Raw genomic sequence first — 25,582 nt, forward strand, 5'->3', positions numbered from 1 at the left:
CGCGCGACTTTAATTATGGTCCGCAGGTTTATTCGCAAATGTGAGTCACGGCGCCGTGGCATTTTACTTGATATTTGAACGAGAACGAGAGGTGCTGTGTGAACGCACAAGGAAACAAATGATGGGAGGGGGGAGGGAAGAAGGAGTGTATGTATTTTCAGCACGAAATTAAACAGGTGCGGTCACACCAGCACAAATGCACCGGATTTCATCAGAACTCCGCAGTTAAGTGTGCTTTGGCGAAAGTAGTACATTGATGGGTTACCTCCTGGGAAGTTCTCGTGTTGCACCCATTTTTTTGCAGATGATTCTTTCGACGATTCGCGCGACTTGAATTATGGTCCTGAGGTTTATTCACAAATGTGAGTCACGGCACCGTAGCATTTTACTTGATATTAGAACGAGCACGGGAGGTGCAGTGTGCACGCACAAGGAAAAAAATGACGGGAGGGGGAAGAAAAGAGAAGGAGTTTATGTATTTGCAGCGCGAAATTAAACTGGTGCGATCATACCAGCACTAATGCACCGGATCCCATCAGAACTCCGCAGATAAGTGTGCTTGGGCGAGAGTAGTACTCGGATGGGTGACCTCCTGGGAAGTCCTCGTGTCGCACTAATTTTTTTTTAGGACGGGTCGTTCGACGTTACGCAAGACTTGAACTAGGGTCCACTGGTTTATACGCAAATGTGAGTCAAGAAGCAGGGGCATTTTAATCGATATTAGAACGAGAAGGAGAGATGCAGAGTGCACGCAAAAAGAAACAAATGACGGGAGGGGGGATGGAGGGAGAAAAAGTGTATGTATTTGCAGCGCAGAATGAAACATGAGCAATCATACCAGCACTAATGCAACGGATTCTATCAGAACTCCGCAAGTTAAGGGTGCTTGGGCGAGAGTAGCTCTAGGATGGGTGACCTCCTGCGAAGTCCTTATATTTTACCCATTTTCTTAGGAAGTCCTCGTGTTGCACCCATTTTTTTGCAGATGATTCTTTCGACGATACGCGCGACTTGAATTATAGTCCTTAGGTTTAACTGCAGATGTGAGTCACGGCACCGTAGCATTTTAATTGATATTAGAACGAGCACGGGAGGTGCAGTGTGCACGCACAAGGAAATAAATGACGGGAGCGGGAAGAAAGGAGAAGGAGTTTATGTTTTTGCAGCGCAGAATTAAAAGGGTGCGATCATACCAGCACTAATGCACCGGATCCCATCAGAACTTCGCAGTTAATTGTGCTTGGGCGAGAGTAGTACTCGGATGGGTGACCTCCTGGGAAGTCCTTGTGTCGCAAAAATTTAATTTCAGACGGGTCATTCGACGTTACGCGCGACTGAAACTATGGTCCGCTGGTTTATACCCAAATGTGAGTCAAGAAGTTGGGGCATTTTAATCCGTATTAGAACGAGAAAGAGAGGTGCAGTGTGAACGCACAAGGAAACAATTGATGGGAGGGGGAGGGAAGGAGAAGGAGTATATGTATTTTCAGCACGAAATGAAATAGGTGCGATCATACCAGCACTAATGGAACGAATTCTATCAGAACTTCGTAGGTAAGGGTGCTTGGGCGAGAGTAGTACTAGCATGGGTTACCTCCTGCGAAGTCCTTATATTTCACCCATTTTCTGGTGAAGTTCTCGTGTTGCACCCATTTTTTTTTCTTCATATGTGTCGTTCGCCGTTACGCGTGACTTTAATTATGGTCCGCTGATTTATTCACAAATGTGAGTCACGGCGCCGTGGCATTTTACTTGATATTTGAACGAGAACGAGAGGTGCAGTGCGCACCCACAAGGAAACAAATGACCGGAGGGGGAAGAAAGGAGAAGGAGTTTATGTATTTGGAGCGTGAAAAATAAGGTGCGATCATACCATCACTAATGCACCGGATCCCATCAGAACTTCTCAGTTAAGTGTGCTTGGGCGGGAGTAGTACTCGAATGGGTGACCTCCTGGGAAGTCCTTGTGTCGCACTAATTTTTTTTTCTGACGGGTTGTTCGACGTTACGCGCGACTGGAACTAGGGTCCACTGATTTATACGCAAATTTGAATCAAGAAGCACGGGAATTTTAATCGATATTAGAACGAGAAGGAGAGATGCAGAGTGCACGCACAAGGAAACAAATAACGGGAGGGGGGATGGAGAGAGAAAAAGTGTATGTATTTGAAGCACAGAATGAAACATGAGCAATCATACCAGCACCAATGTAACAGATTCTATCAGAACTCCGCAAATTAAGGATGCTTGGGCGAGAGTAGCACTAGGATGGGTGACCTCCTGCGAAGTCCTTATATTTCACCAATTTTCTTAGGAAGTTCTCGTGTTGCACCCATTTTTTTGCAGATGAATTTTTCGACGATACGCGCGACTTGAATTATGGTCCTCAGGTTTATTCGCAAATGTGAGTCACGGCACCGTTGCATTTTACTTGATATTAGAACGAGCACGGGAGGTGCAGTACGCACGCACAAGGAAACAAATGACAGGAGGGGCAAGAAAGGAGAAGGAGTTTATGTATTTGCAGTGCAGAATTAAACGGGTGCGATCATACCAGCACAAATGCAACGGATCCCATCAGAACTCCGTAGTTAAGTGTGCTTTGGCGAAAGTAGTACAATGATGGGTTACCTCCTGGGAAGTTCTCGTGTTGCACCCATTTTTTTTTTTCAGGTGTGCCGTTCGACGTTACGCGCGACTTTAATTATGGTCCGCAGATTTATTCGCAAATGTGAGTCACGGCGACGTGGAATTTTAATTGATATTTGAATAAGAACGAGAGGCGCAGTGCTGACGCACAAGGAAACAAATGACGGGAGTTTATGTATTTGCAGCGCGAAATTAAACGGGTGCGATCATACCAGCACTATTGCACCGGATCTCATCAGAACTCCGCAATTAAGTGTGTTTGGGCGAGTGTAGTACTCGGATGGGTGACCTCTTGGGAAGTTCTCGTGTCGCACTACTTTTTTTTTCAGACGGGTCATTCGACGTTACGAGCGACTGGAACTAGGGTCCACTGGTTTATACGCAAATGTGAGTCAAGAAGCAGGGGCATTTTAATCGATATTAGAACGAGAAGGAGAGATGCAGAGTGCACGCACAAGGAAACAAATGACGGGAGGGGGGATGAAGGGAGAAAAAGTGTATGTATTTGCAGCACAGAATGAAACATGAGCAATCATACAAGCACCAATGCAACGGATTCTATCAGAACTCCGCAAGTTAAGGGTGCTTGGGCGAGAGTAGCTCTAGGATTGGTGACCTCCTGCGAAGTCCTTATATTTCACCCATTTTCTTAGGAAGTCCTCGTGTTGCACCCATTTTTTTGCAGATGATTCTTTCGACGATACGCGCGACTTGAATTATGGTCATCAGGTTTATTGGCAAATCTGAGTCACGGCACCGTAGCATTTTACTTGATATTAGAACGAGCACGGGAGGTGCAGTGCGCACGCACAAGGAAACAAATAACGGGAGGGGGAAGAAAGGAGAAGGAGTTTATGTATTTGAAGCGCGGAATTAAACGGGTGCGATCATACCAGCACAAATGCAACGGAGCCCATCAGAACTCCGCAGTTAAGTGTACTTCGGCGAAAGTAGTACAATGATGGGTTACCTCCTGGGAAGTTCTCGTGTTGCACCCATTTTCTTTTTTTCAGATGTGCCGTTCGACGTTACGCGTGACTTTAATTATGGTCCGCAGATTTATTCGCAAATGTGAGTCACGGCGCCGTGGCATTTTACTTGATATTTGAACGAGAACGAGAGGTGCAGTGCACACGCACAAGGAAACAAATGACGGGAGGGGGAGGAAAGGAGAAGGAGTTTATGTATTTGCAGCGCGGAATTAAAGGGGTGCGATCATACCAGCACTAATGCACCGGATCCCATCAGAACTCCCCAGTTAAGTGCGCTTGGGCGAGAGTAGTACTCGGATGGGTGACCTCCTGGTAAGTCCTCGTGTCGCACCAATTTTTTTTCAGACGGGTCGTTCGACGTTACGCGCGACTGGAACTATGGTCCGTTGGTTTATACGCAAATGTGAGTCAAGAAGCAGGGGCATTTTAATCGATATTAGAACGAGAGGGAGAGGTGCAGTGTGAACGCACAAGGAAACAATTGATGGGAGGGGGAAGGAAAGAGAAGGAGTGTATGTATTTTAAGCACGAAATGAAACAGGTGCGATCATAGCAGCACTAATGCAACGGATTCTATCAGAACTCCGTAGGTAAGGGTGCTTGGGCGAGAGTAGTACTAGCATGGGTTACCTCCTACGAAGTCCTTATATTTCACCCATTTTCTTGTGAAGTCCTCGTGTTGCACCCATTTTTTTGCAGATGATTCTTTCGACGTTACGCGTGACTTGAATTATGGTCCTCAGGTTTATTCGCATATGTGAGTCACGGCGCTGTAGCATTTTACTTGATATTAGAACGAGAACGGGAGGTGCAGTGCGCACGCACAAGGAAACAAATGACGGGTGGACGAAGAAAGGGGAATGAGTTTATGTATTTGCAGCGTAAAATCAAACAGTTGCGATCATACCAGCACTAATGCACCGGATCTCATCAAAACTCCGCATTTAAGTGTGCTTAGGCGAGAGTAGTACTCGGATGGGTGACCTCCTGGGAAGTCCTCGTTCGCACTAATTTTTTTTTTCAGACGGGTCGTTCAACGTTACGCGCGACTGGAACTAGGGTCCACTGGTTTATACGCAAATGTGAGTCAAGAAGCAGGGGCATTTTAATTGATATTAGAATGAGAAATAGAGATGCAGAGTGCACGCACAAGGAAACAAATGACGGGAGGGGGGATGGAGGGAGAAAAAGTTTATGTATTTGCAGCGCAGAATGAAACATGAGCAATCATCCAGCACCAATGCAACGGATTCTATCAGAACTCCGCAAGTTAAGGGTGCTTGGGCGAGAGAAGCACTAGGATGGGTGACCTCCTGCGAAGTTCTTATATTTCACCCATTTTCTTAGGAAGTCCTCGTGTTGCACCCATTTTTTTGCAGATGATTCTTTCGACGATACGCGCGACTTGAATTATGGTCCTCAAGTTTATCGCAAATGTGAGTCACGGCACCGTAGCATTTTACTTGATATTAGAACGAGCACGGGAGGTGCAGTACGCACGCACAAGGAAACAAATGACAGGAGGGGCAAGAAAGGAGAAGGAGTTTATATATTTACAGCGCAGAATTAAACGGGTGCGATCATACCAGCACAAATGCAACGGATCCCATCAGAACTCCGCAGTTAAGTGTGCTTTGGCGAAAGTAGTACAATGATGGGTTACCTCCTGGGAAGTTCTCGTGTGGCACCCATTTTCTTTTTTTCAAGTGTCTCGTTCGACGTTACGCGCGACTTTAATTATGGTCCGCAGATTTATTCGCAAATGTGAGTCACGGCGCCGTGGTATTTTACTTGATATTTGAACGAGAACGAGAGGTGCAGTGCGCACGCACCAGAAAACAAATGACGGGAGGGGGAAGAAAGGAGAAGGAGTTTATGTATTTGCAGCGCGAAATTAAACAGGTTCGATCATACCAGCACTAATGCACCGGATCCCATCAGAATTCCGCAGTTAAGTGTGTTTGGGCGAGAGTAGTACTCGGATGGGTGACCTCCTGAGAAGTCCTCTTGTCGCACTAATTTTTTTTTTTCAGACAAGTCGTTCGACGTTACGCGCGACTGGAACTAGAGTCCACTAGTTCATACGCAAATGTTAGTCAAGAAGCAGGGGCATTTTAATCGATATTAAAACGAGAAAGAGAGATGCAGAGTGCACGCACAAGGAAACTAATGACGGGAGGGGGGATGGAGGAAGAAAAAGTGTATGTATTTACAGCGCAGAATGAAACATGAGCAATCATACCAGTACCAATGCAACGGATTCTATCAGAACTCCGCAAGTTAAGGGTGCTTGGGCGATAGTAGCACTAGGATGGGTGACCTCCTGCGAAGTCCTTATATTTCACCCATTTTCTTAGGAAGTCCTCGTGTTGCACCCATTTTTTTACAGATGATTCTTTCGACGATACGCGCGACTTGAATTATGGTCCTCAGGTTTATTCGCAAATGTGAGTCACGACACCATAGCATTTTACTTGATATTAGAACGAGCACGGGAGGTGCAGTGCGCACGCACAAGGAAACAAATGATGAGAGGGGGAAGAAAGGGGAAGGAATTTATGTATTTGCAGCGCGAAATTAAACCGGTGCGATCATACCAGCACTTATGCCCCGGATCCCATCAGAACTCCGCAATTAAGGGTGCTTGGGCGAGAGTAGTACTCGGATGGGTGACCTCTTGGGAAGTCCTCGTGTCGCAACAATTTTTTTTCAGACGGGTCGTTCGACGTTACGCGCGACTGGAACTAGGGTCCGCTGGTTTATACGCAAATGTGAGTCAAGAAACAGGGGCATTTTAATCGATATTAGAATGAGAATGAGAGGTGCAGTGTGAATGCACAAGGAAACAATTGACGGGAGGGGGAAGAAAGGAGAAGGAGTGTATGTATTTGCAGCGCGAAATTAAACAGGTGCGATCATACCAGCACTAAAGCCCCGGATCCCATCAGAACTCCGCAGTTAAGTGTGCTTGGGCGAGAGTAGTACTCGAATGGGTGACCACTTGGGAATCCCTCGTGTTGCACCTATTTTTTTTTAGATGGGTTGTTCAACTTTACGCGTGAATGGAATTATAAACCGCTGGTTTATTTGAAAAGGTGAGTTACAGTGCCGGGGCATATTACTTGATATTAGAACGAGAAAGAGAAAGTGTATGTATTTGTAGCGCAGAATGAAACATGAGCAATCATATCAGCACCAATGTAACGGATTCTATTAGAACTCCGCAAGTTAAGAGTGCTTGGGCGAGAGTAGCACTAGGATGGGTGACCTCCTGCGAAGTCCTTATATTTCACCCATTTTCTTAAGAAGTCCTCGTGTTGTACCCATTCTTTTGCAGATGATTCTTTCGACGATACGCGCGACTTGAATTATGGTCCTCAGGTTTATTCGCAAATGTGAGTAACCGCACCGTAGCATTTTACTTGATATTAGAACGAGCACGGGAGGTGCAGTGCGCACGCACAAGGAAAGAAATGACGGGAGGGGGAAGAAAGGAGAAGGAGTTTATGTATTTGCAGCGCGGAATTAAACAGGTGCGATCATACCAGCACTAATGCACCGGATCCCATCAGAACTCCGCAGTTAAGTGTGCTTGGGCGAGAGTAGTACTCGGATGGGTGACCTCCTAGGAAGTCCTCGTGTCGCACTAATTTTTTTTCAGACGGGTCGTTCGACGTTAAGCGCGACTGGAACTAGGGTCCGCTGGTTTATACGCAAATGTGAGTCAAAAAGTAGGGGCATTTTAATCGATATTAGAACGAGAAGGAGAGATGCAGAGTGCACGCACAACGAAATAAATGACAGGAGGGGGGATGGAGGGAGAAAAAGTGTATATATTTGCAGCGCAGAATGAAACATGAGCAATCATACCAATACCAATGCAACGGATTCTTTCAGAACTCCGCAAGTTAAGGGTGCTTGGGCGAGAGTAGCACTAGGATGGGTGACTTGCGAAGTCCTTATATTTCACCCATTTTCTTAGGAAGTCGTCGTGTTGCAGCTATTTTTTTGCAGATGATTCTTACGACGATACGCGCGACTTGAATTATGGTCCTCAGGTTTATTTGCAAATGTGCGTCACGGCACCGTAGCATTTTACTTGACATTAGAACGAGCACGGGAGGTGCAGTGCGCACGCACAAGGAAACAAATGACGGGAGGGGGAAGAAAGGAGAAGGAGTTAATGTATTTGCAGCGCAGAATTAAACAAGTGCGATCATACCAGCACTAATGCACCGGATCCCGTCAGAACTCCGTAGTTAAGTGTGCTTGGGTGAGAGTAGTACTCGGATGGGTGACCTCCTGGGAAGTCCTCATGTCGCACCAATTTTTTTTCAGACGTTAACGTTCAACGTTACGCGCGACTGGAACTAGGGTCCGCTGGTTTATACGCAAATGTGAGTCAAGAAGCAGGGGCATTTTAATCGATGTTAGAACGAGAAGGAGAGGTGCAGTGTGAACGCACAAGGAAACAATTGATGGGAGGGGGAGGGAAGGAGAAGGAGTGTATGTATTTTCAACGCAAAATGAAACAGGTGCGATCATACCAGCACTAATGCAATGGATTCTATCAGAACTCCGTAGGTAAGGGTGCTTGGGCGAGAGTAGTACTAGCATGGGTTACCTCCTGCGAAGTCTTTATATTTCACCCATTTTCTTGTGAAGTCCTCGTGTTGCACCCATTTTTTTGCAGATGATTCTTTCGACGGAGTTCTGAAGGAGAGGTGCAGTGTGAACGCACAAGGAAACAATTGATGGGAGGGGGAGGGAAGGAGAAGGAGTGTATGTATTTTCAACGCAAAATGAAACAGGTGCGATCATACCAGCACTAATGCAATGGATTCTATCAGAACTCCGTAGGTAAGGGTGCTTGGGCGAGAGTAGTACTAGCATGGGTTACCTCCTGCGAAGTCTTTATATTTCACCCATTTTCTTGTGAAGTCCTCGTGTTGCACCCATTTTTTTGCAGATGATTCTTTCGACGTTACGCGCTACTTAAATTATGGTCCTCAGGTTTATTCGCAAATGTGAGTCACGGCGCTGTAGCATTTTACTTGATATTAGAACGAGAACGGGAGGTGCAGTGCGCACGCACAAGGAAACAAATGACGGTAGGGGGAAGAAAGGGGAATGAGTTTATGTATTTGCAGCGCGAAATTAAACAGGTGCGATCATACCAGCACTAATGCACTGGATTCCATCAGAACTCCGCAGTAAAGTGTGCTTGGGTGAGATTAGTACTCGGATGGGTGACCTCCTGGAAAGTCCTCGTGTCGCACCAATTTTTTTTCAGACGGGTCGTTCGATGTTACGCGAGTTTGGAACTAGGGTCCGCTGGTTTATACGCAAATGTGAGTCAAGAAGCAGGGGCATTTTAATCGATATTAGAACGAGAAGGAGAGATGAAGTGTGAACGCACAAGGAAACAAATGACGGAGGGGGAAGAAAGGAGAAGGAGTGTATGTATTTGCAGTGCAGAATTAAACAGATGCGATCATACCAGCACTAAAGCCCCGGATCCCATCAGAACTCCGCAGTTAGGTGTGCTTGGGCGAGAGTAGTACTCGGATGGGTGACCACTTGGGAAGCCCTCGTGTTGCACCTTTTTTTTCTCGGATGGGTTGTTCGACGTTACGCGCGAATGGAATTATAAACCGCTGGTTCATTTGCAAAGGTGAGTCACGGTGCCGGGACATATTACTTGATATTAGAACGAGAAAGAGAGGTGCAGAGTGCACGCACAAGGAAACAAATGACAGGTGGGGGGATGGGAGGAGAAAGAGTGTATGTATTTGCAGTGCAGAATGAAGCATGAGGGATCATACCAGCACTAATGCAACGGATTCTATCAGAACTCCGCAGTTAAGGGTGCTTGGGCGAGAAAAGTACTCGGATGGTTGACCTCCTGCGAAGTCCTTATATTTCACCCATTTTCTTGTGAGGTCCTCGTGTTGCACCCATCTTTTTGCAGATGATTCTTTCGACGTTACGCGCGACTTGCTTTATGGTCCGCAGGTTTATTCGCAAATGTGAGTCACGGCGCCGTGGCATTTTACTTGATATTAGAACGAGTATGGGAGGTGCAGTGCGCACGCACAAGGAAATAAATGACCGGAGGAGGAAGAAAAGAGAAGGAGTGTTTGTATTTGAAGCGCAAAATTAAACAAGTGGGATCATACCAGCACTAATGCACTTGATCACATCAGAACTCTGTAGTTAAGCGTGTTTGGGCGAGAGTAGTACTCGGATGGGTGACCTCTTGGGAAGTCCTCGTTTCGTAATAATTTTTTTTCCGATGGGTCGTTCGACGTTACGCGTGACTGGAACTATGGTCCGCTGGTTTATACGCAAATGTGAGTCAAGAATCAGGGGCATTTTAATCAATATTCGAACGAGAAGGAGAGGTGCAGTGTGAACGCACAAGGAAACAAATGATGGGAGGGGGGGAGGGAAGAAGGAGTGTATGTATTTTCAGCACGAAATTAAATAGGTGCGGTCACACCAACACTAATGCACCGGATCCCATCAGAACTCCGCAGTTAAGTGTGCTTTGGCGAAAGTAGTACAATGATGGGTTACCTCCTGGGAAGTTCTCGTGTTGCACCCATTTTTTTTTTCAGATGTGCCGTTCGACGTTACGCGCGACTTTAATTATGGTCCGCAGATTTATTCGCAAATGTGAGTCACGGGGCCGTGGCATTTTACTTGATATTTGAACGAGGACGAGAGGTGCAGTGCGCACGCACAAGGAAACAAATGACGGGAGGGGGAAGAAAGGAGATGGAGTTTATGTATTTGCAGCGCGAAATTAAACAGGTGCGATCATACCAGCACTAATGCAACGGATTCTATCAGAACTACGTATGTAAGGGTGCTTGGGCGAGAGTAGTACTAGCTTGGGTTACCTCATGCGAAGTCCTTATATTTCACCCATTTTCTTGTGAAGTCCTCGTGTTGCACCCATTTTTTTGTAGATGATTCTTTCGACGTTACGCGCGACTTGAATTATGGTCCTCAGGTTTATTCGCAAATGTGAGTCACGACGCTGTAGCTATTTACTTGATATTAGAACGAGAACGGGAGGTGCAGTGCGCATGCACAAGGAAAGAAATGACGGGAGGGGGAAGAAAGGGGAAGGAGTTTATGTATTTGCAGCGCGGAATTAAACGGGTGCGATCATACCAGCACTAATGCACCGGATCCCATCAGAACTCCGCAGTGAAGTGTGCTTGGGCAAGATTAGTACTCGGATGGGTGACCTCCTGGGAAGTCCTCGTGTCGCACTAATTTTTTTTCAGACAGGTCGTTCGACGTTACGCGCGTCTGGAACTAGGGTCCGCTGGTTTTTACGCAAATCTGAGTCAAGAAACAGGGGCATTTTAATCGATATTAGAACGAGAATGAGAGGTGAAATGTGAACGCACAAGGAAACAAATGACAGGAGGGGGAAGAAATGAGAAGGAGTGTATTTATTTGCAGCACGAAATTAAACAGGTGCGATCATACCAGCACTAAAGCTCCGGAGCCCATCAGAACTCCGCAGTTAAGTGTGCTTGGGCGAGAGTAGTACTCGGATGGGTCACCACCTGGGAAGCCCTCGTGTTGTACCTATTTTTTTTTTCGGATGGGTTGTTCGACGTTACGCGCGAATGGAATTATAAATCGCTGGTTCATTTGCAAAGGTGAGTCACGGTGCTGGGGCATATTACTTGATATTAGAACGAGAAAGAGAGATGCAGAGTGCACGCACAGGGAAACAAATGACGGGAGGGGGGTTGGAAGGAGAAAGAGTGTATGTATTTGCAGTGCAGAATGAAACATGAGGGCTCATACCAGCACTAATGCAACGGATTCTATCAGAACTCCGCAGTTAAGTGTGCTTGGGCGAGAAAAAGTACTCGGATGGGTGACCTCCTGCGAAGTCCTCGTGTCGCACTAATTTCTTTTTCAGACGGGTCGTTCGACGTTACGCGCGACTGGAACTAGGGTCCGCTGGTTTATACGCAAATGTGAGTCAAGAAGCAGGGGCATTTTAATCGATATTAGAACGAGAAGGAGAGATGCAGAGTGCAGGCACAAGGAAACAATTGATGGGTGGGGGAGGGAGGGAGAAGGAGTGCATGTATTTTCAGCACGAAATGAAACAGGTGCGATCATACCAGCACTAATGCAACGGATTCTATCAGAACTCCGTAGGTAAGGGTGCTTGGGCGAGAGGAGTACTAGCATGGGTTACCTTCTGCGAAGTCTTTCTATTTTACCCATTTTCTTGTGAAGTCCTCGTGTTGCACCCATTTTTTTGCAGATGATTCTTTCGACGTTACGCGCGACTTGAATTAAGGTCCTCAGGTTTATTCTCAAATGTGAGTGACGGCGCTGTAGCATTTTACTTAATATTAGAACGAGAACGGGAGGTGCAGTGCGCACGCACAAGGAAACAAATAACAGGTGGGGGAAGAAAGGGGAATGAGTTTATGTATTTGCAACGCGAAATTAAACAGGTGCGATCATACCAACACTAATGCACCGGATCCCATCAGAACTCCGCAGTTATGTGTGCTCGAGCGAGATTTGTACTCGGATGGGTGACCTCCTGGGAAGTCCTCGTGTCGCACCAATTATTTTTCAGACGGGTTGTTCGACGTTACGTGCGTCTGGAACTAGGGTCCGCTGGTTTATACGCAAATGTGAGTCAAGAAGCAGGAGAATTTTAATCGATATTAGAACGAGAATGAGAGGTGAAGTGTGAACGCACAAGGAAACAAATGATGGGCGGGGGAAGAAAGGAGAAGGAGTGTATGTATTTGCATCGCGAAATTAAACAGGTGCGATCATACCAGCACTAAAGCTCCGGATCCCATCAGAACTCCGCAGTTAAATGTGCTTGGGTGAGAGTAGCACTCGGATGGGTGACCACTTGCGAAGCCCTCGTGTTGCACCTATTTTTTTTCGGATGGGTTGTTCGACGTTACGCGCGAATAGAATTATAAACCGCTGGTTCATTTGCAAAGGTGAGTCACGGTGCCGGGGCATATTACTTGATATTAGAACGAGAAAGAGAGATGCAGAGTGCACGCACAAGGAAACAAATGACGGGAGGGTGGATGGGAGGAGAAAGAGTGTATGTATTTGCAGTGCAGAATGAAACATGAGGGATCATACCAGCACTAATGCAACGGATTCTATCAGAACTCCGCAGTTAAGGGTGCTTGGGCGAGAAAAGTACTCGGATGGGTGACCTCATGCGAAGTCCTTATATTTCACCCATTTTCTTGGGAGGTCCTCGTGTTGCACCCATCTTTTTGCAGATGATTCTCTCGACGTTACGCGCGACTTGTTTTATGGTCTGCAGGTTTATTCGCAAATGTGAGTCAAGGTGCCGTGGCATTTTACTTGATAATAGAACGAGTACGGGAGGTGCAGTGCGCACGCACAAGGAAACAAATGACGGGAGGTGGAATAAAAGAGAATGAGTGTATGTATTTGAAGCGCAAAATTAAACAAGTGGCATCATACCAGCACTAATGCACTGCATCCCATCAGAACTCTGCAGTTAAGTGTTCTTGGACGGGAGTAGTACTCGGATGGGTGACCTCTTGGGAAGTCCTCGTATCGCAACAATTTTTTTTCAGATGTGTTGTTCGACGTTACGCGCGACTGGAACTATGGTCTGCTGGTTTATACGCAAATGTGGGTCCAGAATCAGGGGCATTTTAATCGATATTAGAACGAGAAGGAGAGGTGCAGTGTGAACGCACAAGGAAACAAATGATGGGAGGTGGGGAGGGAAGATGGAGTTTATGTATTTTCAGCACGAAATTAAACAGGTGCGGTCACACCAGCACAAATGCACCGGATTCCATCAGAACTCCGCAGTTAAGTGTGCTTTGGCGAAAGTAGTACAATGATGGTTTACCTCCTGGGAAGTTCTCGTGTTGCACCCATTTTTTTTTTTTCAGATGCATCGTTCGACGTTACGCGCGACTTTAATTATAGTCCGCAGATTTATTCGCAAATGTGACTCACGACGCTGTGGCATTTTACTTGATATTTGAACGAGAACGAGAGGTGCAGTGCGCACGCACAAGGAAACAAATGACGGGAGGGGGAAGAAAGGAGAAGGAGTTTATGTATTTGCAGCTCAAAATTATACAGGTGTGATCATACCAGCACTAATGCACCGGATCCCATCAGAACTCCGCAGTGAAGCGTGCTTGGGCGAGAGTAGTACTCGGATGGGTGACCTCTTGGGAAGTCCTCGTGTCGCACCAATTTTTTTCAGACGGGTTGTTCGACGTTACGCGCGACTGGAACTAGGGTCCACTGGTTTATACGCAAATGTGAGTCAAGAAGCAGAGGCATTTTAATCGATATTAGAACGAGAAGGAGAGATGCAGAGTGCACGCACAAGGAAACAAATGACGGGAGGGGGGATTGAGGGAGAAAAAGTGTATGTATTTGCAGCGCACAATGAAACATGAGCAATCATACTAGCACAAATGCAACGGATTCTATCAGAACTCCGCAAGTTAAGGGTGCTTGGGCGAGAGTAGCACTAGGATGGGTGACCTCCTGCGAAGTCCTTATATTTCACCCACTCTCTTAGGAAGTCCTCGTGTTGCACCCATTTTTTTGCAGATGATTCTTTCGACGATACGCACGACTTGAATTATGGTCCGCAGGTTTATACGCAAATGTGAGTCAAGGCGCAGTAGCTATTTACTTGATATTAGAACGAGAACGGGAGGTGTAGCGCGCACGCATAAGGAAACAAATGACGGGAGGGGGAAGAAAAGAGAAGGAGTGTATGTATTTGCAGCGCGAAACTAAACAGGTGCGATCATACCAGCACTAAAGCTCCGGATCCCATCAGAACTCCACAGTTAAGTGTTCTTGGGCGAGATTAGTTTTCAGATGGTTGACCTCTTGGGAAGTCCTCGTGTCGCACAAATTTTTTTTCAGACGGGTCGTTCGACGTTACGCGCGACTGGAACTAGGGTCCGCTGGTTTATACGCAAATGTGAGTCAAGACGCAGGGGCATTTTAATCGATATTAGAACGAGAATGAGAGGTGAAGTGTGAACGCACAAGGAAACAAATGACGGGAGGGGGAAGAAGGGAGGAGTGTATGTATTTGCAACGCGAAATTAAAGAGGTGCGATCATAGCAGCACTAAAGCCCTGGATCCCATCAGAACTCCGCAGTTAAGTGTGTTTGGGCGAGAGTTGTACTCGGATTGGTGACCACCTGGGAAGCCCTCGTGTTGCACCTATTTTTTTTTTTGATGGGTTGTTCGACGTTACGCGCGAATGGATTTATAAACCACTGGTTCATTTGCATAGGTGAGTCACGGTGCGGGAGCATATTACTTGATATTAGAACGAGAAAGAGAGATGCAGAGTGCACGCACAAGGAAACAAATGACGGGAGGGTGGATGGGAGGAGAAAGAGTGTATGTATTTGCAGTGCAGAATGAAACATGATGGATCATACCAGCACTAATGCAACGGATTCTATTAGAACTCCGCAGTTAAGGGTGCTTGGGCGAGAAAAGTACTCGGATTGGTGACCTCCTGTGAAGTCCTTATATTTCATCCATTTTCTTGGGAGGTCCTCGTGTTGCACCCATCTTTTTGCAGATGATTCTTTTGACATTACGCGCGACTTGATTTATGGTCCGCAGGTTTATTCGCAAAAGTGAGTCAAGGCGCCGTGGCATTTTACTTGATATTAGAACGAGTACGGGAGGTGCAGTGCGCACGCACAAGGAAACAAATGACAGGAGGAGGAAGAAAAGAGAAGGAGTGTATGTATTTGAAGCGCAAAATTAAACAAGTGGCATCATACCAGCACTAATGCACTGGATCCCATCAGAACTATGCAGTTAAGCGTGCTTGGGCGAGAGTAGTACTTGGATGGATGACCTCTTGGGAAGTCCTCGTATTGCAATAATTTTTTTTCAGATGGGTCGTTCGACGTTACGCGCGACTGGAACTATGGTCCGCTGGTTTATACGCAAATGTGAGTCAAGAATCAGGGGCATTTTAATCGATATTAGAACGAGAATGAGAGGTGCAGTGTGAACGCACAAGGAAACAAATGATGGGAGGGGGGGACGGAAGAAGGAGTGTATGAATTTTCAGCACGAAATTAAACAGGTGCGGTCACACCAGCACAAATGCACCGGATTTCATCAGAACTCCGCAGTTAAGTATGCTTTGGCGAAAGTAGTACAATGATGGGTTACCTCCTGGGAAGTTCTCGTGTTGCACCCATTTTCTTTTTTTCAGATGTGCCGTTCGACGTTACGTGCGGCTTTAATTATGGTCCGCAGATTTATTCGCAAATGTGAGTCACGGCGCCGTGGCATTTTACATGATATTTGAACGACAACGAGAGGTGCAGTGCGCACGCACAAGGAAACAAATGACGGGAGGGGGAAGAAAGGAGAAGGAGTTTATGTATTTGCAGCGCGAAATTAAACAGGTGCGATCATACCAGCACTAATGCACCGGATCCCATCAGAACTCCGCAGTTTAGTGTGCTTGGGCGAGAGTAGTACTCGGATGGGTGACCTCTTGGGAAGTCCTCGTGTCGCACTAATTTTTTTTTCAGAAGGGTCGTTCGACGTTACGCGCGACTGGAACTATGGTCCACTGGTTTATACGCAAATGTGAGTCAAGAAGCAGGGGCATTTTAATCGATATTAGAACGAGAAGGAGAGATGCAGAGTGCACGCACAAGGAAACAAATGACGGGAAGGGGGATGGAGGGAGAAAAAGTGTATGTATTTGCAGCGCAGAATGAAACATGAGCAATCATACCAGCACCAATGCAACGGATTCTATCAGAACTCCGCAAGTTAAGGGTGCTTGGGCGAGAGTAGCACTAGGATGGGTGAGCTCCTGCGAAGTCCTTATATTTCACCCATTTTCTTAGGAAGTCCTCGTGTTGCACGCATTTTTTTTAAGATGATTCTTTCGACGATACGCAGGACTTGAATTATGGTCCTCAGGTTTATTCGCAAATGTGAGTCACGGCACCGTAGCATTTTTCTTGATATTAGAACGAGCACGGGAGGTGCAGTGCGCACGCACAAGGAAACAAATGACGGGAGGGGGAATAAAGGAGAAGGAGTTTATGTATTTGCAGCGCAGAATTAAACCGGTGCGATAATACCAGCACTAATGAACCGGATCCCCTCAGAGCTCCGCAGTTAAGTGTGCTTGGGCGAGAGTAGTACTCGGATGGGTGACCTCCTGGGAAGTCCTCGTGTTGCCCCAACTTTTTTTCATACAGGTCGTTCGACGTTACGCACGACTGGAACTAGGGTCCGCTGGTTTATACGCAAATGTGAGTCAAGAAGCAGGGGTATTTTAATCAATATTGGAACGAGAAGGAGAGGTGCAGTGTGAACGCACAAGGAAACAATTGATGGGAGGGGGAGGGAAGGAGAAGGAGTGTATGTATTTTCAGCACGAAATGAAACAGGTGCGATCATAGCAGCACTAATGCAACGGATTCTATCAGAACTCCGTAGGTAAGGGTGCTTGGACGAGAGTAGTACTCGGATGGGTGACCTCCTGGGAAGTCCTCGTGTTGCACTAATTTTTTTTTTCAGACGGGTCGTTCGACGTTAAGCGCGACTGGAACTAGGGTCCACTGGTTTATACGCAAATGTGAGTCAAGAAGCAGGGGCATTTTAATCGATATTAGAACGAGAAGGAGACATGCAGAGTGCACGCACAAGGAAACAAATGACGGGAGGGGGGATGGGAGGAGAAAGAGTGTATGTATTTGCAGTGCAGAATGAAACATGAGGGATCATACCAGCACTAATGCAACGGATTTTATCAGAACTCCTCAGTTAAGGGTGCTTGGGCGAGAAAAGTACTCGGATGGGTGACCTCCTGCGAAGTCCTTATATTTCACCCATTTTCTTTGGAGGTCCTCGTGTTGCACCCATCTTTTTGCAGATGATTCTTTCGATGTTACGCGCGACTTGATTTATGGTCCGCAGGTTTATTCGCAAATGTGAGTCTCGGCGCCGTGGCATTTTACTTGATATTAGAACGAGTACGGGAGGTGCAGTGTGCACGCACAAGGAAACAAATGACGGGAGGAGGAAGAAAAGAGAAGGAGTGTATGTATTTGAAGCGCAAAATTAAACAAGGGGCATCATACCAGCATTAATGCACTGGATCCCATCAGAACTCTGCAGTTAAGTGTGCTTGGGCGAGAGTAGTACTCGGATGGGTGACCTTTTGGGAAGTCCTCGTATCGCAACAATTTTTTTTCAGATTGGTCGTTCGACGTTACGCGCGACTAGAAGTATGGTCCGCTAGTTTATACGCAAATGTGAGTCAAGAATCAGGGGCATTTTAATCGATATTCGAACGAGAAGGAGAGGTGTAGTGTGAACGCACAAGGAAACAAATGATGGGAGGGGGGGAGGGAAGAAGGAGTGCATGTATTTTCAGCACGAAATTAAACAGGTGCGGTCACACCAGCACAATTGCACCGGATCCCATCAGAACTCCACAGTTAAGTGTGCTTTGGCGAAAGTAGTACAATGATGGGTTACCTCCTGGGAAGTTCTCGTGTTGCACCCATTTTTTTTTTCAGATGTGCCGTTCGACGTTACGCACAACTTTAATTATGGTCCGCAGATTTATTCACAAATGTGAGTCACGGCGCCGTGGCATTTTACTTGATATTAGAACGAGCACAGGAGGTGCAGTGCGCACGCACAAGGAAACAAATGACGGGAGGGGGAAGAAAAGAGAAGGAGTTTATGTCTTTGCAGCGCAGAATTAAATGGGTGCGATCATACCAGCACTAATGAACCGGATCCCATCAGAACTCCGCAGTTAAGTATGCTTGAGCGAGAGTAGTACTCGGATGGGTGACCTCCTGGGAAGTCCTTGTGTCGCACAAAATTTTTTTCAGACGGGTCGTTCGACGTTACGCGCGACTGGAACTAGGGTCCGCTGGTTTATACGCAAATATGAGTTAAGAAGCAGTGGAATTTTAATCGATATTAGAACGAGAAGGAGAGGTGCAGTGTGAACGCACAAGGAAACAATTGATGGGAGGGGGAGGGAAGGAGAATGAGTGTATGTATTTTCAGCACGAAATGAAACATGAGGGATCATACCAGCACTAATGCAACGGATTCTATCAGAACTCCGTAGGTAAGGGTGCTTAGGCGAGAGTAGTACTAGCATGGGTAACCTCCTGTGAAGTCCTTATATTTCACCCATTTTCTTGTTAAGTCCTCGTGTTGCACCCATTTTTTTGTAGATGATTCTTTCGACGTTACGCGCGACTTGAATTATGGTCCTCAGGTTTATTCGCAAATGTGAGTCACGGCGCCGTGGCATTTTACTTGATATTAGAACGAGAACAGGAGGTGCAGTGCGCATGCACAAGGAAACAAATAACGGGAGGGGGAAGAAAGGGGAATGAGTTTATGTATTTGCAGTGCGAAATTAAACAGGTGCGATCACACCAGCACCAATGCACCGGATCCCATCAGAACTCTGCAGTTATGTGTGCTTGGGCGAGATTAGTACTCGGATGGGTGACCTCCTTGGAAGTCCTCGTGTCGCACCAATTTTTTTCAGACGGGTCGTTCGATGTTACGCGCGTCTGGAACTAGGGTCCGCTGGTTTATATGCAAATGTGAGTCAAGAAGTAAGGGCATTTTAATCGATATTAGAGCGGGAATGAGAGGTGAAGTGTGAACGCACAAGGAAACAAATGATGGGAGAGGGAAGAAAGGAGAAGGAGTGCATGTATTTACAGTGCGAAATTAAACAGGTGCGATCATACCAGCACTAAAGCTCCGGATCCCATCAGAACTCCGTAGTTAAGTGTGCTTGGACGAGAGTAGTATTCGAATGGTTGACCACTTGGGAAGCCCTCGTGTTGCACCTATTTTTTTTTGGATGGGTTGTTCGACATTACGCGCGAATGGAATTATAAACCACTGGTTTATTTGCAAAGGTGAGTCACGGTGCCGAGGCATATTACTTGATATTAGAACGAGAAAGAGAGATGCAGAGTGCACACACAAGGAAACAAATGACGGAAGGGGGAAGAAAGGAGAATAAGTTTATGTATTTGCAGCGCGAAATTAAACAGGTGCGATCATACCAGCACTAATGCAACCGATCCCATCATAACTCCGCAGTTAAGTGTGCTTGGGCGAGAGTAGTACTCGGATGGGTGACCACTTGGGAAGTCCTCGTGTTGCACCCATTTTTTTGCAGATGATTCTTTCGACGTTACGCGCGACTTGAATTTTGGTCCTCAGGTTTATTCGCAAATGTGAGTCACGGCTTCGTAGCATTTTACTTGATATTAAAACGAGCACGGGAGGTGCAGTGCGCACGCACAAGGAAACAAATGACGGGAGGGGAAGAAAGGAGAAGGAGTTTATGTATTTGCAGTGCGAAATTAAACGGGTGCAATCATACCAGCACTAATGCAACGGATCCCATCATAACTCTGCAGTTAAGTGTGCTTGGGCGAGAGTAGTACTCGGATGGGTGACCTCCTGGGAAGTTCTCGTGTCGCACAAATTTTTTTTCAGACATGTCGTTCGACGTTACGCGCAACTGGAACTATGGTGCACTTGTTTATACGCAAATGTGAGTCAAGAAGCAGGGGCATATTAATCGATATTAGAACGAGAAAAAGAGGTGCAGTGTGAACGCACAAGGAAACAAATGATGGGAGGGGGGAGGGAAGGAGAAGGAGTGTATGTATTTTCAGCACGAAATGAAACAGGTGCGATCATACCAGCACTAATGCAACAGATTCTATCAGAACTCCGTAGGTAAGGGTGCTTGGGCGAGAGCAGTACTAGCATGGGTTACCTCCTGCGAAGTCCTTATATTTCACCCATTTTCTTGTGAAGTCCTCGTGTCGCACCAATTTTTTTTCAGACGGGTCGTTCGACGTTACGCGCGTCTGGAACTAGCGTCCGCTGGTTTATACGCAAATGTGAGTCAAGAAGTAGGGGCATTTTAATCGATATTAGAACGAGAATGAGAGGTGAAGTGTGAACGCACAAGGAAACAAATGACGGGAGGGGGAAGAAAGGAGGAGTGTATGTATTTGCAGTGCGAAATTAAACAGGTGCGATCATACCAGCACTAAAGCTCCGGATCCCATCAAAACTCCGTAGTTAAGTGTGCTTGGGCGAGGGTAGTACTCGGATGGTTGACCACCTGGGAAGCCGTCGTGTTGCACCCATTTTCTTTTTTTCAGATGTGCCGTTCGACGTTACGCGCGACTTTAATTATGGTCCGTAGATTTATTCGCAAATGTGAGTCACGGCGCCGTCGCATTTTACTTGATATTTGAACGAGAACGAGAGGTGTAGTACGCACGCACAAGGAAATAAATGACGAGAGGGGGAAGAAAGGAGAAGGAGTTTATGTATTTGCAGCGCAAAATTAAACAGTTGCGATCATACCAGCACTAATGCACCGGATCCCATCAGAACTCCGCAGTTAAGTGTGCTTGGGCGAGAGTTGTACTCGGATGGGTGACAACTTGGGAAGTCCTCGTGTCGAACAAATTTTTTTTTCAGACGGGTCGTTCGACGTTACGCGCGACTCGAACTAGGGTCCACTGGTTTATACGCAAATATGAGTCAAGAAGCAGGGGCATTTTAATCAATATTAGAACGAGAAGGAGAGATGCAGAGTGCACGCACAAGGAAACAAATGACGGGAGGGGGGATGGAGGGAGAAAAAGTGTATGTATTTGCAGCGCAGAATGAAACATGAGCCATCATACCAGCACCAATGCAACGGATTCTATCAGAACTCCGCAAGTTAAAGGTGCTTGGGCGAGAGTAGCACTAGGATGGGTGACCTCCTGCGAAGTCCTTATATTTCACCCATTTTCTTAGGAAGTCCTCGTGTTGCACCTATTTTTTTGCAGATGATTCTTTCGACGATACGGGCGACTTGAATTATGGTCCTCAGGTTTATTCGCAAATGTGAGTCACGGCACCGTAGCATTTTACTTGATATTAGAACGAGCACGGGAGGTGCAATGCGCACGCACAAGGAAACAAATGAGGGGAGGGTGAAGAAAGGAGAAGGAGTTTATGTATTTGCAGCGCTGAATTATACGGGTGCGATCATACCAGCACTAATGCACCGGATCCCATCAGAACTTCGCAATTAAGTGTGCTTGGGCGAGAGTAGTACTCGGATGGGTGACCTCTTTGGAAGTCCTCGGGTCGCACCAATTTTTTTTCAGACTGGTCGTTCGACGTTACGCGCGACTGGAACTAGGGTACATTGGTTTATACGCAAATGTGAGTCAAGAAGCAGGGGCATTTTAATCGATATTAGAACGAGAAGGAGAGGTGCAGTGTGAACGCACAAGGAAACAATTGATGGGAGGGGGAGGGAAGGAGAATGAGTGTATGTATTTTCAGCATGGAATGAAACAGGTGCGATCATACCAGCACTAATGTAACGGATTCTATCAGAACTCCGTAGGTAAGGGTGCTTGGGCGAGAGTAGTACTAGCATGGGTTACCTCTTGCGAAGTCCTTATATTTCGCCCATTTTCTTGTGAAGTCCTCATGTTGCACCCATTTTTTTGCAGATGATTCTTTCGACGTTACGCGCGACTTGAATTATGGTCCTCAGGTTTATTCGCAAATGTGAGTCACGGCGCTGTAGAATTTTACTTGATATTAGAACGAGAACAAGAGGTGCAGTGCGCACGCACAAGGAAACAAATGACGAGAGGGGGAAGAAAGGGGAAGGAGTGTATGTATTTGCAGCGCAAAACTAAACAGGTGCGATCATACCAGCACTAAAGCCCCGGATCCCATCCGAACTCCGCAGTTAAGTGTGCTTGGGCGAGATTAGTACTTGGATGGTTGATCTCCTGGGAAGTCCTCGTGTCGCACCAATTTTTTTTTCAGACAGGTCGTTCGACGTTATGCGCTTCTGGAACTAGGGTCCGCTGGTTTATACGCAAATGTGAGTCAAGAAGCAGGGGCATTTTAATCGATATTAGAACGAGAATGAGAGGTGAAGTGTGAACGCACAAGGAAACAAATGACGAGAGGGGAAAGAAATGAGAAGGAGTGTATGTATTTGCAGCAGGAAATTAAACAGGTGCGATCATACCAGCACTAAAGCTCCGGATCCCATCAGAACTCCGCAGTTAAGTGTGCTTGGGCGAGAGTAGTACTCGGATGGGTCAACACCTGGGAAGCCCTCATGTTGCACCTATTTTTTTTTCGCATGAGTTGTTCGACGTTACGCGCGAATGGAATTATAAACCGCTGGTTCATTTGCAAAGGTGAGTCACGGTGCCGGGGCATATTACTTAATATTATAACGAGAAAGAGAGATGCAGAGTGCACGCACAAGGAAACAAATGACGGGAGGGGGGTTGGAAGGAGAAAGAGTGTATGTATTTGCAGTGCAGAATGAAACATGAGGGATCATACCAGCACTAATGCAACGGATTCTATCAGAACTCCGAAGTTAAGGGTGCTTGGGTGAGAAAAGTACTCGGATGGGTGACCTCCTGCGAAGTCCTTATATTTCACCCATTTTCTTTGGTGGTCCTTGTGTTGCACCCATCTTTTTGCAAATGATTCTTTCGACGTTTCGCGCGACTTGATTTATAGTCCGCAGGTTTATTCGCAAATGTGAGTCACGGCGCCGTTGCATTTTACTTGATATTAGAACGAGTACGGGAGGTGCAGTGCGCACGCACAAGGAAACAAATAACGGGATGAGGAAGAAAAGAGAGGGAGTGTATGTATTTGAAGCGCAAAATTAAACAAGTGGCATCATACCAGCACTAATGCACTGGATCCCATCAGAACTATGCAGTTAAGTGTGCTTTTGCGAGAGTAGTACTTGGATGGGTGACCTCTTGGGAAGTCCTCGTATCGTAACAATTTTTTTTCAGATGGGTCGTTCGACGTTAAACGCGACTGAAACTATGGTCCGCTGGTTTATACACAAATGTGAGTAAAGAATCAGGGGCATTTTAATCGATATTAGAACGAGAAGGAGAGGTGCAGTGTGAACGCACAAGGAAACAAATGATGGGAGGGGGGAGGGAACAAGGAGTGTAGGTATTTTCAGCACGAAATTAAACAGGTGCGGTCACACTAGCACAAATGCACCGGATCCCATCAGAACTCCGCAGTTAAGTGTGCTTTGGTGAAAGTAGTACAATGATGGGTTACCTCCTAGGAAGTTCTCGTGTTGTACCCATTTTCTTTTTTTAAGATGTGTCGTTCGACATTACGCGCAACTTTAATTATGGTCCGCAGATTTTTTCGCAAATGTGAATCACGGCGCCGTGGCATTTTACTTGATATTTGAACGAGAACGAGAGGTGCAGTGCGCACGCACAAGGAAACAAATGACGGGAGGGTGGATGGAGGGAGAAAAAGTGTATGTATTTGCAGCGCAGAATGAAACATGAGCAATCATACCAGCACAAATGCAACGGATTCTATCAGAACTCCGCAAGTTAAGGGTGTTTGGGCTAGAGTAGCACTAGGATGGGTGACCTCCTGCGAAGTCCTTATATTTCACAAATTTTCTTAGTAAGTTCTCGTGTTGCACCCATTTTTTTGCAGATGATTCTTTCGACGATACGCGCGGCTTGAATTATGGTCCTCAGGTTTATTCGCAAATGTGAGTCACGGCACCGTAGCATTTTACTTTATATTAAAAGGAGCACGGGAGGTGCAGTGCGCACGCACAAGGAAACAAATGACGGGAGGGGGAAGAAAGGGGAATGAGTTTATGTATTTGCAGCGCAAAATTAAACAGGTGCGATCATACCAGCACAAATGCACCGGATCCCATCAGAACTCCGCAGTTAAGTGTGCTTTGGTGAAAGTAGTACAATGATGGGTTACCTCGTGGGAAGTTCTCGTGTTGCACCCATTTTCTTTTTTTCAGATGTGTCGTTCGACGTTACGCGCGACTTTAATTATGGTCCGCAGATTTATTCGCAAATGTGAGTCACGGCACCATGGCATTTTACTTGATATTTGAACGAGAACGAAAGGTGCAGTGCGCACGCACTTGGAAACAAATGACGGGAGGGGGAAGAAAGGAGAAGAAATTTATGTATTTGCAGCGCGAAATTAAACAGATTCGATCGTACTAGCACTAATGCACCGGATCCCATCAGAACTCCGCAGTTAAGTGTGCTTGGGCGAGAGTAGTACTCGGATGGGTGACCTCCTAGGAAGTCCTCAAGTCGCACTAATTTTTTTTTTCAGACGGGTCGTTCGATGTTACGCGCGACTGGAATTAGGGTCCACTGGTTTATACGCAAATGTGAGTCAAGAAGCAGGGGCATTTTAATCGATATTAGAACGAGAAGGAGAGATGCAGAGTGCACGCACAAGGAAACAAATGACGGGAGGGGGGATGGAGGGAGAAAAAGTGTATGTATTTGCAGCACAGAATGAAACATGAGCAATCATACCAGCACTAATGCAACAGATTCTATCAGAACTCCGCAAGTTAAGGGTGTTTGGGCGAGAGTAGCACTAGGATGGGTGACCTCCTGCGAAGTTCTTATACTTCACCTATTCTTTTGCAGATAATTCTTTCGACGATACGCGCGACTTGAATTATGGTCCTCAGGTTTATTCGAAAATGTGAGTCACGGCACCGTAGCATTTTATTTGATATTAGAACGAGCACAGTAGGTGCAGTGCGCACGCACAAGGAAACAAATGACGGGAAGGGGAAGAAAGGAGAAGGAGTTTATGTATTTGTAGCGCGGAATTAAACAGGTGCGATCATACCAACACTAATGCACCGGATCCCATCAGAACTCCACAGTTAAGTGTGCTTGGGCGAGAGTAGTACTCGGATGGGTGACCTCCTGCGAAGTCCTCGTGTCGCACCAAT

General features: G+C 46.4%; 7 non-coding genes and 42 pseudogenes across 7 annotated transcripts; all 49 read left to right on the plus strand.

Annotated features, from left to right (window-relative positions):
• Nucleotides 1-174: 174 nt before the first annotated feature.
• LOC148261127 (5S ribosomal RNA) lies at nucleotides 175-293 on the plus strand (annotated as a pseudogene).
• A 205-nt stretch (nucleotides 294-498) lies between these two features.
• LOC148261128 (5S ribosomal RNA) lies at nucleotides 499-617 on the plus strand. The gene has a single exon (XR_015820378.1). It is a non-coding gene; the product is annotated as a 5S ribosomal RNA (ribosomal RNA).
• A 562-nt stretch (nucleotides 618-1,179) lies between these two features.
• Nucleotides 1,180-1,298, plus strand: LOC148261129 (5S ribosomal RNA; annotated as a pseudogene).
• A 561-nt stretch (nucleotides 1,299-1,859) lies between these two features.
• Nucleotides 1,860-1,978, plus strand: LOC148261130 (5S ribosomal RNA; annotated as a pseudogene).
• Nucleotides 1,979-2,540: 562 nt separating this feature from the next.
• LOC148261131 (5S ribosomal RNA) lies at nucleotides 2,541-2,659 on the plus strand (annotated as a pseudogene).
• Nucleotides 2,660-2,847: 188 nt separating this feature from the next.
• LOC148261132 (5S ribosomal RNA) lies at nucleotides 2,848-2,966 on the plus strand (annotated as a pseudogene).
• A 562-nt stretch (nucleotides 2,967-3,528) lies between these two features.
• On the plus strand, nucleotides 3,529-3,647 carry LOC148261133 (5S ribosomal RNA; annotated as a pseudogene).
• A 209-nt stretch (nucleotides 3,648-3,856) lies between these two features.
• Nucleotides 3,857-3,975, plus strand: LOC148261134 (5S ribosomal RNA; annotated as a pseudogene).
• Nucleotides 3,976-4,534: 559 nt separating this feature from the next.
• Nucleotides 4,535-4,652, plus strand: LOC148261135 (5S ribosomal RNA; annotated as a pseudogene).
• A 561-nt stretch (nucleotides 4,653-5,213) lies between these two features.
• On the plus strand, nucleotides 5,214-5,332 carry LOC148261136 (5S ribosomal RNA; annotated as a pseudogene).
• Nucleotides 5,333-5,541: 209 nt separating this feature from the next.
• On the plus strand, nucleotides 5,542-5,660 carry LOC148261137 (5S ribosomal RNA; annotated as a pseudogene).
• Nucleotides 5,661-6,224: 564 nt separating this feature from the next.
• Nucleotides 6,225-6,343, plus strand: LOC148261138 (5S ribosomal RNA; annotated as a pseudogene).
• Nucleotides 6,344-6,548: 205 nt separating this feature from the next.
• LOC148261139 (5S ribosomal RNA) lies at nucleotides 6,549-6,667 on the plus strand. The gene has a single exon (XR_015820957.1). It is a non-coding gene; the product is annotated as a 5S ribosomal RNA (ribosomal RNA).
• Nucleotides 6,668-7,172: 505 nt separating this feature from the next.
• On the plus strand, nucleotides 7,173-7,291 carry LOC148261140 (5S ribosomal RNA). The gene has a single exon (XR_015819631.1). It is a non-coding gene; the product is annotated as a 5S ribosomal RNA (ribosomal RNA).
• Nucleotides 7,292-7,849: 558 nt separating this feature from the next.
• Nucleotides 7,850-7,968, plus strand: LOC148261141 (5S ribosomal RNA). The gene has a single exon (XR_015820198.1). It is a non-coding gene; the product is annotated as a 5S ribosomal RNA (ribosomal RNA).
• An 836-nt stretch (nucleotides 7,969-8,804) lies between these two features.
• Nucleotides 8,805-8,923, plus strand: LOC148261142 (5S ribosomal RNA; annotated as a pseudogene).
• Nucleotides 8,924-9,127: 204 nt separating this feature from the next.
• Nucleotides 9,128-9,246, plus strand: LOC148261143 (5S ribosomal RNA; annotated as a pseudogene).
• Nucleotides 9,247-9,806: 560 nt separating this feature from the next.
• LOC148261144 (5S ribosomal RNA) lies at nucleotides 9,807-9,925 on the plus strand (annotated as a pseudogene).
• Nucleotides 9,926-10,129: 204 nt separating this feature from the next.
• On the plus strand, nucleotides 10,130-10,248 carry LOC148261145 (5S ribosomal RNA; annotated as a pseudogene).
• A 561-nt stretch (nucleotides 10,249-10,809) lies between these two features.
• LOC148261146 (5S ribosomal RNA) lies at nucleotides 10,810-10,928 on the plus strand (annotated as a pseudogene).
• A 205-nt stretch (nucleotides 10,929-11,133) lies between these two features.
• LOC148261147 (5S ribosomal RNA) lies at nucleotides 11,134-11,252 on the plus strand (annotated as a pseudogene).
• An 888-nt stretch (nucleotides 11,253-12,140) lies between these two features.
• Nucleotides 12,141-12,259, plus strand: LOC148261148 (5S ribosomal RNA; annotated as a pseudogene).
• Nucleotides 12,260-12,464: 205 nt separating this feature from the next.
• Nucleotides 12,465-12,583, plus strand: LOC148261149 (5S ribosomal RNA; annotated as a pseudogene).
• Nucleotides 12,584-13,466: 883 nt separating this feature from the next.
• On the plus strand, nucleotides 13,467-13,585 carry LOC148261150 (5S ribosomal RNA; annotated as a pseudogene).
• Nucleotides 13,586-13,794: 209 nt separating this feature from the next.
• LOC148261151 (5S ribosomal RNA) lies at nucleotides 13,795-13,913 on the plus strand. Its single transcript, XR_015820936.1, has one exon. It is a non-coding gene; the product is annotated as a 5S ribosomal RNA (ribosomal RNA).
• A 560-nt stretch (nucleotides 13,914-14,473) lies between these two features.
• Nucleotides 14,474-14,592, plus strand: LOC148261152 (5S ribosomal RNA; annotated as a pseudogene).
• Nucleotides 14,593-14,794: 202 nt separating this feature from the next.
• On the plus strand, nucleotides 14,795-14,913 carry LOC148261153 (5S ribosomal RNA; annotated as a pseudogene).
• A 562-nt stretch (nucleotides 14,914-15,475) lies between these two features.
• LOC148261154 (5S ribosomal RNA) lies at nucleotides 15,476-15,593 on the plus strand (annotated as a pseudogene).
• Nucleotides 15,594-15,797: 204 nt separating this feature from the next.
• Nucleotides 15,798-15,916, plus strand: LOC148261155 (5S ribosomal RNA; annotated as a pseudogene).
• Nucleotides 15,917-16,125: 209 nt separating this feature from the next.
• On the plus strand, nucleotides 16,126-16,244 carry LOC148261156 (5S ribosomal RNA). The gene has a single exon (XR_015820374.1). It is a non-coding gene; the product is annotated as a 5S ribosomal RNA (ribosomal RNA).
• A 562-nt stretch (nucleotides 16,245-16,806) lies between these two features.
• Nucleotides 16,807-16,925, plus strand: LOC148261157 (5S ribosomal RNA; annotated as a pseudogene).
• Nucleotides 16,926-17,130: 205 nt separating this feature from the next.
• Nucleotides 17,131-17,249, plus strand: LOC148261158 (5S ribosomal RNA; annotated as a pseudogene).
• Nucleotides 17,250-17,812: 563 nt separating this feature from the next.
• Nucleotides 17,813-17,930, plus strand: LOC148261159 (5S ribosomal RNA; annotated as a pseudogene).
• Nucleotides 17,931-18,134: 204 nt separating this feature from the next.
• On the plus strand, nucleotides 18,135-18,253 carry LOC148261160 (5S ribosomal RNA; annotated as a pseudogene).
• Nucleotides 18,254-18,460: 207 nt separating this feature from the next.
• On the plus strand, nucleotides 18,461-18,579 carry LOC148261161 (5S ribosomal RNA; annotated as a pseudogene).
• A 559-nt stretch (nucleotides 18,580-19,138) lies between these two features.
• LOC148261162 (5S ribosomal RNA) lies at nucleotides 19,139-19,257 on the plus strand (annotated as a pseudogene).
• Nucleotides 19,258-19,461: 204 nt separating this feature from the next.
• Nucleotides 19,462-19,580, plus strand: LOC148261163 (5S ribosomal RNA; annotated as a pseudogene).
• Nucleotides 19,581-19,785: 205 nt separating this feature from the next.
• On the plus strand, nucleotides 19,786-19,904 carry LOC148261164 (5S ribosomal RNA; annotated as a pseudogene).
• Nucleotides 19,905-20,108: 204 nt separating this feature from the next.
• Nucleotides 20,109-20,227, plus strand: LOC148261165 (5S ribosomal RNA; annotated as a pseudogene).
• Nucleotides 20,228-20,784: 557 nt separating this feature from the next.
• On the plus strand, nucleotides 20,785-20,903 carry LOC148261166 (5S ribosomal RNA; annotated as a pseudogene).
• Nucleotides 20,904-21,112: 209 nt separating this feature from the next.
• Nucleotides 21,113-21,233, plus strand: LOC148261167 (5S ribosomal RNA; annotated as a pseudogene).
• Nucleotides 21,234-21,793: 560 nt separating this feature from the next.
• On the plus strand, nucleotides 21,794-21,912 carry LOC148261168 (5S ribosomal RNA; annotated as a pseudogene).
• Nucleotides 21,913-22,471: 559 nt separating this feature from the next.
• LOC148261169 (5S ribosomal RNA) lies at nucleotides 22,472-22,590 on the plus strand. Its single transcript, XR_015820332.1, has one exon. It is a non-coding gene; the product is annotated as a 5S ribosomal RNA (ribosomal RNA).
• Nucleotides 22,591-22,796: 206 nt separating this feature from the next.
• Nucleotides 22,797-22,915, plus strand: LOC148261170 (5S ribosomal RNA; annotated as a pseudogene).
• A 207-nt stretch (nucleotides 22,916-23,122) lies between these two features.
• On the plus strand, nucleotides 23,123-23,241 carry LOC148261171 (5S ribosomal RNA; annotated as a pseudogene).
• Nucleotides 23,242-23,798: 557 nt separating this feature from the next.
• On the plus strand, nucleotides 23,799-23,917 carry LOC148261172 (5S ribosomal RNA; annotated as a pseudogene).
• Nucleotides 23,918-24,482: 565 nt separating this feature from the next.
• LOC148261173 (5S ribosomal RNA) lies at nucleotides 24,483-24,601 on the plus strand (annotated as a pseudogene).
• A 209-nt stretch (nucleotides 24,602-24,810) lies between these two features.
• LOC148261174 (5S ribosomal RNA) lies at nucleotides 24,811-24,929 on the plus strand (annotated as a pseudogene).
• Nucleotides 24,930-25,462: 533 nt separating this feature from the next.
• Nucleotides 25,463-25,581, plus strand: LOC148261175 (5S ribosomal RNA; annotated as a pseudogene).
• Nucleotide 25,582: the final 1 nt, after the last annotated feature.

The sequence above is a fragment of the Carica papaya genome, chromosome 5 (assembly GCF_054855325.1).
Source record: "Carica papaya isolate Zhongbai chromosome 5, ASM5485532v1, whole genome shotgun sequence".
In the NCBI taxonomy this organism is placed as follows: domain Eukaryota; kingdom Viridiplantae; phylum Streptophyta; class Magnoliopsida; order Brassicales; family Caricaceae; genus Carica; species Carica papaya.